Here is a 12,159-nt window from a genome sequence, read left to right on the forward strand (position 1 = left end):
GTACATGTATGGGGGAAATGTATGGAGGTGTCATATGGAAACCTGAAAAATGCATGATCAATATACACCAGTAAAATTAAAAGGAGAAAAAGAAAAAGAAAGAGAGGGCTGGCAAGATAGCTCAGCGGGCAAAGGTGTTTTGGTGCAATCCCTAGAGGGCACCAACTCCTGCAAATTGCCCTCTGCTTTCCACATGTGCACCACAGTGTACATGTGTATATGTGCTCATGAACACACACACACACACACACACACACACACACACACACACACAATCAAAAAGCGTAACTAAAAGCTTAACTAAAAGCTTAAAAAGAAGATGGCGTAAGCACTGAGCGCCAAGGCGAGCAGGTTAGACCAGTGGTTGAAACTCGTGTTACTTAATGGAAATTCTTAGACAAAAATCAAGGGAAAAATAAAGGTGTGGGTTAGATAGATGTATTTTTTAAAAACAAAAACAATGAAAATGTTTAAAACCATTGCTTTCTGGAAGCAAGAAGTTGAACAGGTAGTTCTGAACTTGCTACTTTTGGTGGGATAAACCTTCCAGAACAATCTGACTTCTACTATGTGGATGCATTCATTTGGTACTTTGTTTTTTAAAAAAAAAAAATTTAAAAAAAGCATACTCTCCCAAACTAGCCCCCAAAACAAGCTACTTCAGCTTCTGTTCCCTCAATCTAATTTGCTTCTTATCTCTTGAAATAGTTTCCTGCATGAGAACTCTCTTAATTCTTCATGATGTGGCTCACATTTTGTGAGGTAGCTTAGTGAGCCACTGCTTGTATTACTTATCTGCAGAAATGCATTTCAAAATGTAAAAAGAAAAATCAAAACTCTTCCTGCTCATTCATTGGAGACTGCATTAGACACTCCTGTGGGAGCTTACAACCAAAAAACAAACAAACAAACAAAAACAAACAACAGAAACATGAGACGCTTGGATTTGCATTCACTGTTGTGCTGTTAGCGCCTGTAGCGAGTGGCACAGCTGTTGGAAAGGGTCACCAGGGAGCCCACAGCACAAATCTCCATCCATCCATCCAAGCAGAAGCTGGAAAGATGAACTCTAACTACTGGGCCAGAAGGATGAAGATGATGCTCCAACATCATGCAGAGTTTTTGGGTGACTGTTCAGGCATCAAACTGTCTCTATCATTGTTTTTTTCACTTTTGAAGCTGCTAACCTGCACTTCCTGTTTACTCAGGTAATTAATTTTTATCCCTTCTCAAGTCTCTGATGGGGTTGTAGACCAGAGAGTTTAGTTTTACAATTAAGATTAATTTTTTAGGGGTTAAGATGTTTTTAGGTTTAGATAGATGTTTTAAGTTGATAGAGATAAGATATGATAGAATTGATTTACATTCAGAATTTTAGACTCACCAAGATAGGAAAGATGTTTTCTTCAAAGTGGCCAAATTCAAATAGCCAAAACATTATGAATGTAACATTTTTGTAATTCCTGTTTGCTTTGTGATTCTTCTTGAGGTATGTAGTTTATTGTATTTAGATGAAATAATAGAAATGTTTATGTAAAAAAAAAAAAAGAAAAATAATAATAAAAGTATTTTTAAAAGTTATCTGTCCGGCTTCTTCCATGCAAACGACAGACGTACTCAAGCAAGCTAAGCCAGTGGCAGAATTTACAGGAGCGCCTAATTCAGCCAATTAATCTAGTTTCAGACAAAGATTGGTCCCCGGCCTAAAAGAATCATAGGATTCTCTCCATGTAGGATGCTCTAGACCTGTGTTCTTTTCTCCCAGCTTTACAACCTGGAGTGGCATAGTGGCATAGTGGCAGTGAGGTGGGTGCATAAGTGCACAGCTATATGTCACAGTCACAGGGGACACGCTGACAGGTCCTTGTGGGTTCAGGTGAATGGGCACTATTATTGTCAGGGCCAGAGTCAGCTGTCAGAAAAGGGAAGCTGAGGGAGATGCGGCTGGCTTGCCAAAAATAATACTCTTTACATCCCACTATACTTGTACACACCAAATACATCCAGTGGCGATTTATGAGAACCCTGGCCAATTGGCAACGTGAGCGAAAAAGCCTCATAAATGCTAACGCACCATGAAATGTTGGTTGTGAGTCAGAACCAAAACCTAAGCCTGCAGGGTTCCAGCCCGGCCAAACCGCACAGGTACTCCTGCTGCTCTGCTCTCCGAGGGGCCCGAGTTTTCACTGTCTCCCCGCAGCTTCATTTGTCACTATTCCCCAGCTGTTGGCCTCTTTCTTCTAACGGAGTCTGCTTCCAACTGCAGTGAAAACTTGGCTCCTGCAAGTTTTCAAAGGAAGTCACAGGGGAGGGGGGAAAAATCACTCCAAGTTGCAATAGCTCAAAACTAAAACAGTGAGTGTGTATATGTGTGTGCATGCACGCGCGCGCGCGTGCGTGCACACACACACACACACACACACATACACGTGTGCATATGTGTAATCAGATTGTTCCCAGCATCCTTCACTCTAAGATTTCCCTAATCTACTGAGTCATTTTCTTGGCCTCATTGTACCAGTCTTCAAATAAGCCAGAGATATTTTGCTGATATTTGCTGCAATTTATTGAGTGATAGTGTATTTGTGATGTATTCTGAGACTGAATTTAGAGCCCTGAGGAGTAGGCAATTAATTGGTAGGAAAATATTTTTCTGCCATCTAGGGAAAAAAAACTCTGATTAACTAATGATCTATATTGGAATTTCCAATTTTTCAAAGTCATCTTTTAAACATCTGTATTTTAATTAAGCGGGAAGTGTTCCTCCAGTGCTGAAAATGGGAAGCAGGCTGATTCCCGGGTTGCTTCTGATAACCTTCCCATTGATGTCAACACGTATCTAATACCGCACTGAGCATGTGTTTAAAGATGGCACGGGGGCTGGGGAAATAAGTCAGCCGGAAGAGTGCTTGCTGCTCAAGCATGAGGCCCTGAGTTCAGATCCCCAGCACCCACATAAAAACCTACATGCGAGTACACCTGCTTCTAATCCTTGCTCTGGGGATAAAGAGACAGGGCGTTCTTGGAGCTTGTTGGCCAGCTAGTTTTGCCAAATCAATGACTTCTGGGTTCAGTATAAGACCCTGTCTCAAAAACAAATAAGGTGGACAGCAAAAGAGAAAAGCAGCTGGCTTCCTGTGTCTGCTTGTGCTCCTGCACACACATACACACACACACACACACACACACACACACACACACACACACACACACATATGCAACGCGCGCGCACGCACACACACACAGAACATGGATCATGCTAGTCTGAATGTTCTCCCATAGGCTTTGGTATTTGAACACTTGATCCCCAGTTGGTGGTGCTGCTCGGTGAGATCTAGGAAATGCAGGCTTGCTGAAAGAAGTAGGCCACAGGGGGTGGACTACGAAGTTCCCTCTCTCTCTCTCTCTCTCTCTCTCTCTCTCTCTCTGTGTGTGTGTGTGTGTGTGTGTGTGTGTGTATAAATGTCTTTCTGGATGTCTCTGTGTGTCTCTCTGTGTGTCTCTCTGTCTTTGTCTCTGTGTCTGTCTGTCTGTCTGTCTGTCTGTCTATCTCTCTCTCTCTCTCTCTCTCTCTCTCTCTCTCCTCTTCTCTCCTCTCTCCTTCCTGTTTGATTTGAAGATGTAATCTCTCAGTTTTCTATTCCTGTCACCATGTCTACCACTAGCTTTTGTGCATTGTCTTTATACTATCCAAATGCTAATTTCTGTACTAGCAGGGATCCGACTACAGGCCAGACCTTGGTATTGTTATTCTTATGGCTGCATCATATTTTGTAAACACTCCTTCCAACATCTTCTGATTTGATAAAGGGTTGAATGGCCTTTATTAAAGCAAGGCAGGAGAGGATAGGCAGCACTTCTGGGCAGAGATAGGAACTCTGGGAAAGGCCGGAGACTTGCCAGCCAGATGGAGGAAGAAACAGGTAATGGGAGGTGAGAAGAGGTTAACCCACATGTAGAACATAAATTAGTTTTTAGGTATAAGAGCTAGTTGTGAACAAGGCTAAGCTAAGGTCAAGCTTTCATAATTAATAAAAGGTCTCTGTGTCATTACTGGGAGCTGACAGTCCTAGAAAGTCCTGTTGTAACTGGTTGCCCTGCTTCCTCACCATGACGGATTCCTTATCACTCTAGAACCGTAAGCCAAAATAAGTTACTTGCATAAGTCTCTTCTGGCCACGGTATTTTATTGATAACAATAGAGAAGTCACTAGCACATGGATGAAGGCTACTCCTCATGAGTCTGAGGTTTGCCAAAAAAAGACTCAAAGCCACACTCTGTAAATTGTCTTCAGTAGACATCAGCAAAGTCTTAGCACATTGGCTTCTAAATCTTTAGCACAGAATTACCAAAGCATGGCCTTATTAGACTACTACACAAGGCTACTCTCAACCTGTTGTTTCCATGCCAGTTTCTTCCTACACCAAAAAAATTTAGGTATTCATTTTCCTGGCATCCTCTGCAGCCATGAATTGCCATATGATCCAGGCCAATAGCTAGAAGAGACTTATGTCTAAAGCATTTGGGGGAAAGATTCCCTAACCCACATGAGCTGCAGGATGCACAGAAAGAGAGGTATTTTGTTTCTAGCCTCCATGCGTTCTACCTCTTTGGACGTCATTTGAATAGGTCACGTCTACATCTCCTGTGGCCATTTGTGACTATTTCTGAGGCTCTGAGTATAAGAGACCAGACATCAAGCCAAGCAGTGGTAGCATAGAGCTTTAATTACAGCACTCAGGAGGCAGAGGCAGGTAGATCTCTGTGAGTTCAAGGCCAGCCTGGTCTACAGAGTGAGTTCCAGGAGGACATCCATGGGTACACAAAGAAACACTATCTCTAAAACAAAAACAATCAAACAAACCAGATATCAAGAAATCACTGCACCAACTGGAATGTTCTGTTTTCATATTTCCTGTAGTGGGATTAATGCATTACAGCCACTGGACAGTCTCTCACTTTTAGCCAAAGACACATTTGACGCATACATAATTCAAAGGCATGAATTATGTGCTAAGCATGCCACATTCTCTCCTTCCTGACCACTCAGATTTTCATTTGGGTATCCTGATCTTTCCCATGCAGCCAATGGAAATATATCTGCCCATATTTTCAGAGACAATCACTGGTTGGCTTAAGACACTCAATAAATTCTACATCCCTGACCTTGAGTGCAGACTGGGTTATCTCCAACTTAAGCTGTCCAGCACAAGTAATTCTTTGAATTCTTGTATGAATGTTTGAAAAGAAATGCTCTCTCACCTTTTAAAAAGGTTTTGCTTTTTAATTGTGTGTGTGTGTGTGTGTGTGTGTGTGTGTATGTGTGTGTGTGTTTGTACATTCATACATGCACACAGTGACTGAGGAGGCATTGGATTCCAGGGAGCTGAAGCAGCAAACACTTGTAAGTCATCTGGGTCCTGGGAACAAAACTCAGGTCCTCTGGAAGAGCATCAAGCACCTTTAATTACTGAGCCTTCTCTGCAGTCCCTCTCTCGCTCTTTTTGATGATGCAAATACGAAACCTAGAACTGTGGTAGCCATCTCCCACCAGTCAGCAAGTCGGCCTTTAGACACTGCTGACACCATGAAGACTAACTAGAAAGGTGGAGAGTTTGGGTCTATGATAACATGGCTGAGGGTTTGGATCGGCCCAGCTCTGAACTTGCACTTGACTGAACCAATAAATTCCATTACTTTTTCTTTTCTCTCTTTTTTGTGTGTGGTGTATATGTATGTAAGTGTTTGTGTGTGTTTGGAAGCACATGCAGTGACCAGAGGTTGATGTTGGGTGTCTTCCTCTACAGCTCTTTACCTTTCTCCTCCAACTTTAGTTTTTAAGGAAGAATCTCTTTGCTGTACGATGAGCCCACAAATTGGCTAGACTGGCTTCCCAGTAAGCTCCAGGGATGCACCTGTCTCCACACCCCCTCACACATACATGTCCAGGCACAAGCCACTGAACTCCACTTTTTACACAAGTTCTAGGGATGCAAGCACAGGCCCTCCGGCTTGCATGCTAAGCACCTTCCCTGCTGAGCCCTCTCCACAGCCCATAAATCTCCTTGAATGAAGTCAGCTTGAGTTGGGTTTTCTGTTCTTCGCAATGACAGAAATCATTTTGACAATATACTTTCCATCTGGACTGTTAGGCAATAGGCAAAGAGGAGAAGCAAGCGGGGATCTTAAGAGGCAGAAACATAACCTCTCTGCTCACTATCTCAAGCTCGTTGGGGATGTGTGTGCTTGTGTACGCCGCCTCTTCTCACCCAAGCTGGACACAAGGAGTATGTGCTAAGCTGCCATATGTAATATGCCCTGCCCTTAATTGCATGTGCTTTGAGAAAGATGATCTGTATGTATATACCATGTGGGGGTGACAAAAGTATGTCTCATGCTAAGGCTCTGAAATCAAATGAGATAATGCCTGTATACCCAACATGACTTGTTGATGGAAAACATTCAGTAAATGCTGGTTATTATTTCTAAGACACCCACACACACTCAGTTGTCCCCTCAGCCTGCCAAATCTTCCAAATGATGGCTGAAGAGCCATCCTGTTTGAAAAGCTCATTCCCCTTCTTTTGGTTAAAGAGAGAGAGAGAGAGAGAGAGAGAGAGAGAAATCTCTCAAGATTTATAAGGCAGCTCCCAGAGCTCCTTAATCCACAGAGAGCTGGTCAGCTGCATCCATCCTGCCCTTCAGAAAGGACCTGAGTACTTGGGACAGGACAGGTTCCATAAAGGAAGTGAAGGATCTCCTAGTTCTGGGAATCTAGAAGCAATCCTGTTTGTGGCAGCGCTTCAGCCCCAAATCCCCCAAAGAGAGAAAGCAAACCTCCATCCCTCACCTCTCTGGAAGGACCAGGTTAGATTTGAAAACCTGGAGGCAGAAGGAAGCTGTGAGACAGAGATTCATGGAGCACCTGGGTGGGTGGCTTCACCTCTAGTCAAGGATGCCATTTTAAAAAGAAAAAGAAAAAGAAAAAAAAAACTAGTGATCACCATTTCCCACCACTGAGAAAGACTTAAGGGAAGGGCCCAGGAAGCTGTTCCAGCAACATTCTGAGATGACAGGACTTTAAAATGCCTCCTGGAGTCAAGTCAGAGAGAAAATTCTTAAGGTAACTGAGTGCAGTAAATAAGCAAGCAAAAAGAATTTGTCCTAATTGCCAAAAGGACTATGGCCAAGACTCTCCAAAGAGGCAGCGGGGGTGGTGGTGGTGGTGGTTTGAAAAGAAAGCAGAACCACTCTGATAAGAAGAGAAGGGATGTTCATTTTCAAGCAGGAGATAAGATACGGATTAAAGTTCATCCTCAGGATAGCAAAGCAAGAAACTTTATAGCCAAAGTCACTCCCAACCGGAAAGGCCCCTGTTGCTCCGATCTCTTTGAATTATAGGGAAAACTAATTGGATCTCCATGTTTACCATGGAGGAGAGTGAGTGCTATTTAGGATGTAAATCCTGGAGGTACTTTAAAAGGACAACAGTGACCTTTACAAGCCTCTAAACTTATAGATCTGTAAGGAGAAAGAAATTGATTTCCTGACCTTTGACTGGCCCCTCATCATTTTTTCCCTCCACCCAAGGGACCCCCCCAGGCCCATCACTCTCTTCCTGGTGTTATTTTTCTGACTGGTCTCTCTATCTCTGGTCAGTCCCAGAGGAAGGAATAGTCTGCTGTTCAGGCTGACCCAGAGAAAGGCCAACCTGAGCTAAGGGAAGACTCCACCTCCAGCACCGACCCAGAAGCAGCCCGAGACTCCCATGGGGCATCCTGTCTGCAGAAGCTGGTGTCTCTTCTGCAGACAGTAAGATGAGCTGCATGTTGGGTATTGTGGTAGGATGCGGGTGCATATCTATCTTAATTCAACCTCACAGCAGTCCTATGAGATGGGGGCCCGTTGTCTGCACACATCTCTCTCTCTCTTTCTTCAAAAACCAGGAAACTCCCACTTCCCAGGCAGTTTCCATCCCCCTTCCGTCTTCTTTCTTCAACCCATCTTCCCTGAAAGCAGAGGAGAGATAAGAGCAGAGACATAGAGAACAGACAAGTTGAAGTAGGTTTGGGGGCCGGTGAGACAATAATTTGCAGCAATGAGAGTGCTGAGGGGAAGGAAAGGGCAGTGATTTGTTGCAGGCACAAACCCCAGTAGGCTCCCAAGATGCAAAGTCAGGAGCCTCCATGCCAGCCTCTTCCACTGGCTCGTGTAGTATTCTTTGCTCACCCACATCTGGTCAGTGAGTCACCGCCCGTTGGGATGAAGGAATTCCCCAAGAGCTCTCTGGCACCCTCCCTTAGTGTCAGAATCCACCACTAGGCGAAGAGAAGAAAACTCAGAGGTCGCTATGGGAGAGACAGGGACAGAGAAAAGGGCACACCCCAGATAAAAGAGAGCAAGCGTGGGAGCGGTGAAATTACGGCTCGTAAGAAGATGCTTACCCCAAGGTGACCCCTTCTGAAAGAAGAGAAGAGGTGTGGCACTATGATTTGAGGTGGTGCCCACTCTCTGGCACGCAGATGATTGATAACCATGTCCCCAGCTTTGAGCTCTTTGTTGGCCATGGATCAAAATTTTGGCATCTTAATGAATCATCTGTACTATTGTTTTCTTAACAGCTCAGATCAACATTTTAAAAATAAATATAGATGCCTCTAAGGAGAAACTTTGAATTGATAGTGCAAGTTGAAAGCCTTCCCTGAATGGAAGACTAACAACAAAATAGTGGGAAGAGCCACACTAATAAGTCGTGGTCATTGATTGGCTGTCGTCCCTGGCTTTGGGGGGGACTCTATGGATTTCCCTTATGTTTCCTCAGATAACAGAACAGTGACAGGCAGGAAGCCAGTTCTGTGATTGGGGTGATCCCATCTCAGAGGCTGAGACCTGGGCGGCAGACCAGATAGTGTGCACAGTTCTTTCCCTTATGGGGGAGGCTCTTCCCTCGGTAACTGCTAACCCAACCAGCATCAGCTCTAAGACACAGGGCCACCCAACTGTAACAAAAGTGAGCCATTGGAAAGTGAGAGAGAAAGCCGTGAGTGTTGGGCGAGACTGGAAACACGCTCAAATGACAAAATAACAAAAATGTGAAATTCTAATCCTTTCACAGTTAACACTCAGGTTTCCGAGCTCAACTGTCTTGCATGCGAAGAGAAAATTGGTGTTTATCTTCCTTTTGACAGCTCATACCTATTTTCAGTTCTAGGTCATCTTGGGGAGAGTGGTTTCCATTTCATTGAGACATGGTCTTAGCACAGAGGTTAATAACTTGGCTTGGATTCTAAGGCGAGCTCCCAGATGGAAACCTAGCTTACACAAGTATGACAATGTATGTAGAGAGTGATAATGCGTTTTCTGAGTGCAGTAAGTATGTGAAAAAAAACACTAGCAATTAATATTTTCCTCCCCTCTTAGCTTTTCTGCTTGCTTGTCCTAATGCCACACGCCTTTCTGCTCAGCAGCAACCCACTAGAGTCCTTTATTGCAGACTTCTCACGCTGTCTCTCTGTGTGCCGCCTCCATGTCCAGCAGGAGTTAAGCTGACACTCTGGAACCTGCTGAATTGTGTAGGGGCCCTTGCAAAAGGTAGAAGCTGCCTTTTGGGGGGAAAAAACCATGCAGGGTTTTACAGAGGTGTTTTTGCCTTGCCTTCTTTGGGCTAGCTTCATCCCAGATGAGAGATGGTCGAGCAACACGTGACTCTTTACAGGGTTTACTTGACACGGTTCCTACTCAGCTAAATTAAGAGGGGGGAAAGAGCATAATCTCCCGCTTCTGGTTCATTTCATCTCGGGGTAAGACAGAACAGAGGATGCAAGTTCACTAGCTGCCCTGGCTTTCTTCTCCAATTCATCTATGTGTTTACCAAATAGATGCAGTGGGCGCCTTAGTAACACACAGGATTAGCCTCACTGCTATCCGAAAGATATATGAATTGCTGAGCTGCTGAGGAGAAAGATCCATGAAGAGTTTTTTAATTGGTTTAGTAAGATTATTTCCAGTCAACAATTTCCTAGTTTAGTGGTAGAAGACGGGTCTGTTTTCCATAAAAGCCAAATGCCAGACTTTTGAATCACTCTGAATAAAAACATTCCCTTAAAGAGTCACTTGCTATCATTTGTTTTACAGAAAAAAAAAAGAAAGAAAGAAACATAAAGTGAAATAAAATAAAGGTCGGGATAGAAACTTTGATCGCAGCATGGCAAGCTGAGGAGGCACTGGGGAGATAAGGACACACGCAGCTTACTCCAGTGTTACATTTCCAGCTACTGCTCCAGGATGTGCCGTCCTCATTGGAAACAAGCAAACAAACACAAACTCACTTGCCCTAGTTGCAGCCATCAGCTCAATAAAAACTGCTACCTCCTCCTTGTAGAGTGCTTTACAGTCTGAAGACGCTTTCTTAACTGATTTCTGTGTGTTCTTCAGAACCTCCATCCGAGGTCAGTCGTGAACAGGAAGCAACACCACAGACATTCCAAGTGTCTGTCCACTGATGCACAAACACATGAAATGTATACTTTAAGGTGTGGGATAAGTTGGAAAGGAGAAGGCATGGAGTGCCGATGCACGCTACAGTGTTGTTCACCTCTGAAGTTCTTGTGCTAAATGAAACAAACCAGTCTTGAGGCTGGGGCTACAGCACTTCGGTAGATAGCCCAAACCATGTGTTCAGTCTTTGGTGCCACCCGAACCTGTCATGGTGGTGTGCACACCTGTAATCCCAGCACTCAGGAGATGGAGGCAGAAGGATTGGAAGTTCAAAGCTATCCTCTACTATATACCAAATTTAAAGCCACCTTGACTACAAGAGAGCCTTTCTATAAAATAAAATTTAAAAAAATTAGGAACAAAAAAAAATAAAAATAAAAAGCCAATAACAAAGAAACATAAACTGTGTGATTCCATGTATGAGCAGCCCAGAACATTAGAGTCTGTAGAGACAGAAGGTGGCTGGCCTGGTCTACCTGGGGCTGAGGAGAATGATGAGACAGAAATTACGCATAGCAAGATAGTCAGGATTTTTCTATGTGGGCAAAATATAAAAACCTAAATTTTATTGTGCTTCTGACATGAATGAGCTGAATGTAAGCAATGGCTGACTGGTGTATTTCTTACGTCACGTCACATCTGTGTATAAAGAAGAAAGGGAAACATCATGGTGGATGAACTGACTCCAGTATTGGAAATAAGTTCTGGGCTCGGCACTGCCACTCGCATATTTCCTCTACCAAATTGCACCAACTTTCTCAATCCCATCTGGCCTTCTGAAAAACAGAGGAAACAAATGGCTTTCGAAGAAAAAGCTATGCAGAGGATCTGGTGCCAAAAGTGCACAATACTTTATAGTCACGGGAGAAGAGAGGGGGTTGTGGTTGCAAGGCTGCTGCAGATAGCCGAGCTCAGAGCGATGAGAAGTGTAGGGGAAGATGGGGAAATGGGTTCTCTGTGGAACTCTGTGTCTTTTCTTCATGTCTGAGGCAGAACGGAGGATGAGGAACAGCATTAGGACGGGTGCCAGAACAGGACTTTCTTCTTGCAGCAACCCAAGTCCGCTAGAGGCTAGAGGTGAGAGGAGCAATAAGGATCCTCAGCAGTGGCTCCTGCCGTGGTCCTGGCCTTCCGAGATTAGCAAGTAAGAATCCTAGATTAGCAGACATGTTGATCAGAAATAGACCGGGGACCCTACCACGCACCTGCTTCAGAACCCTGGGCGTGTCACTTCAGTCTTTGGTGCCACCCAAACCAAAGTCATGGTGGTGCCGCACGCCTTTAATCCCAGCACTCGGGAAGCAGAGGCAGCCGGATCACTGTGAGTTCGAGGCCAGCCTGGTCTGTACTCATCTAATGAGTATGATAGTAAAACAACCATGCCACATAACATGTAGTGGGTCACATGTGTGAAAGTACTTACTACACCACCTAGGAACACAGTACCTTGTAGGCTTGAATCCATCACTGCGTACACAAAATGAATCCACATCACTAAACAACTCATGATCATGGTACATAACCTACACAATTGGTATGGTTGGTTGTTTGAGGGCTGAAGAACCCAAGGTCTTGCATATGCTAGGCTGATTCACACCTCCACACCAATTGTGACAATTTAATCAAATGATCTTCACAAAGGACTAAAATCCAGTCCTCAT

The 12,159-nt window shown here is 44.1% G+C and overlaps 1 protein-coding gene across 1 annotated transcript in view; it reads right to left on the reverse strand.

Moving 5' to 3' along the window:
- The window catches only part of LOC311593196 (uncharacterized protein), a 178,886-nt gene that overhangs the window by 165,706 nt on the left and 1,021 nt on the right, over positions 1-12,159 (reverse strand). The gene's annotated exons all lie outside the window — the stretch shown is intronic.

The sequence above is a fragment of the Acomys minous genome, assembly GCF_964271855.1.
Source record: "Acomys minous genome assembly, chromosome: 3".
Taxonomy (NCBI): Eukaryota; Metazoa; Chordata; class Mammalia; order Rodentia; family Muridae; genus Acomys; species Acomys minous.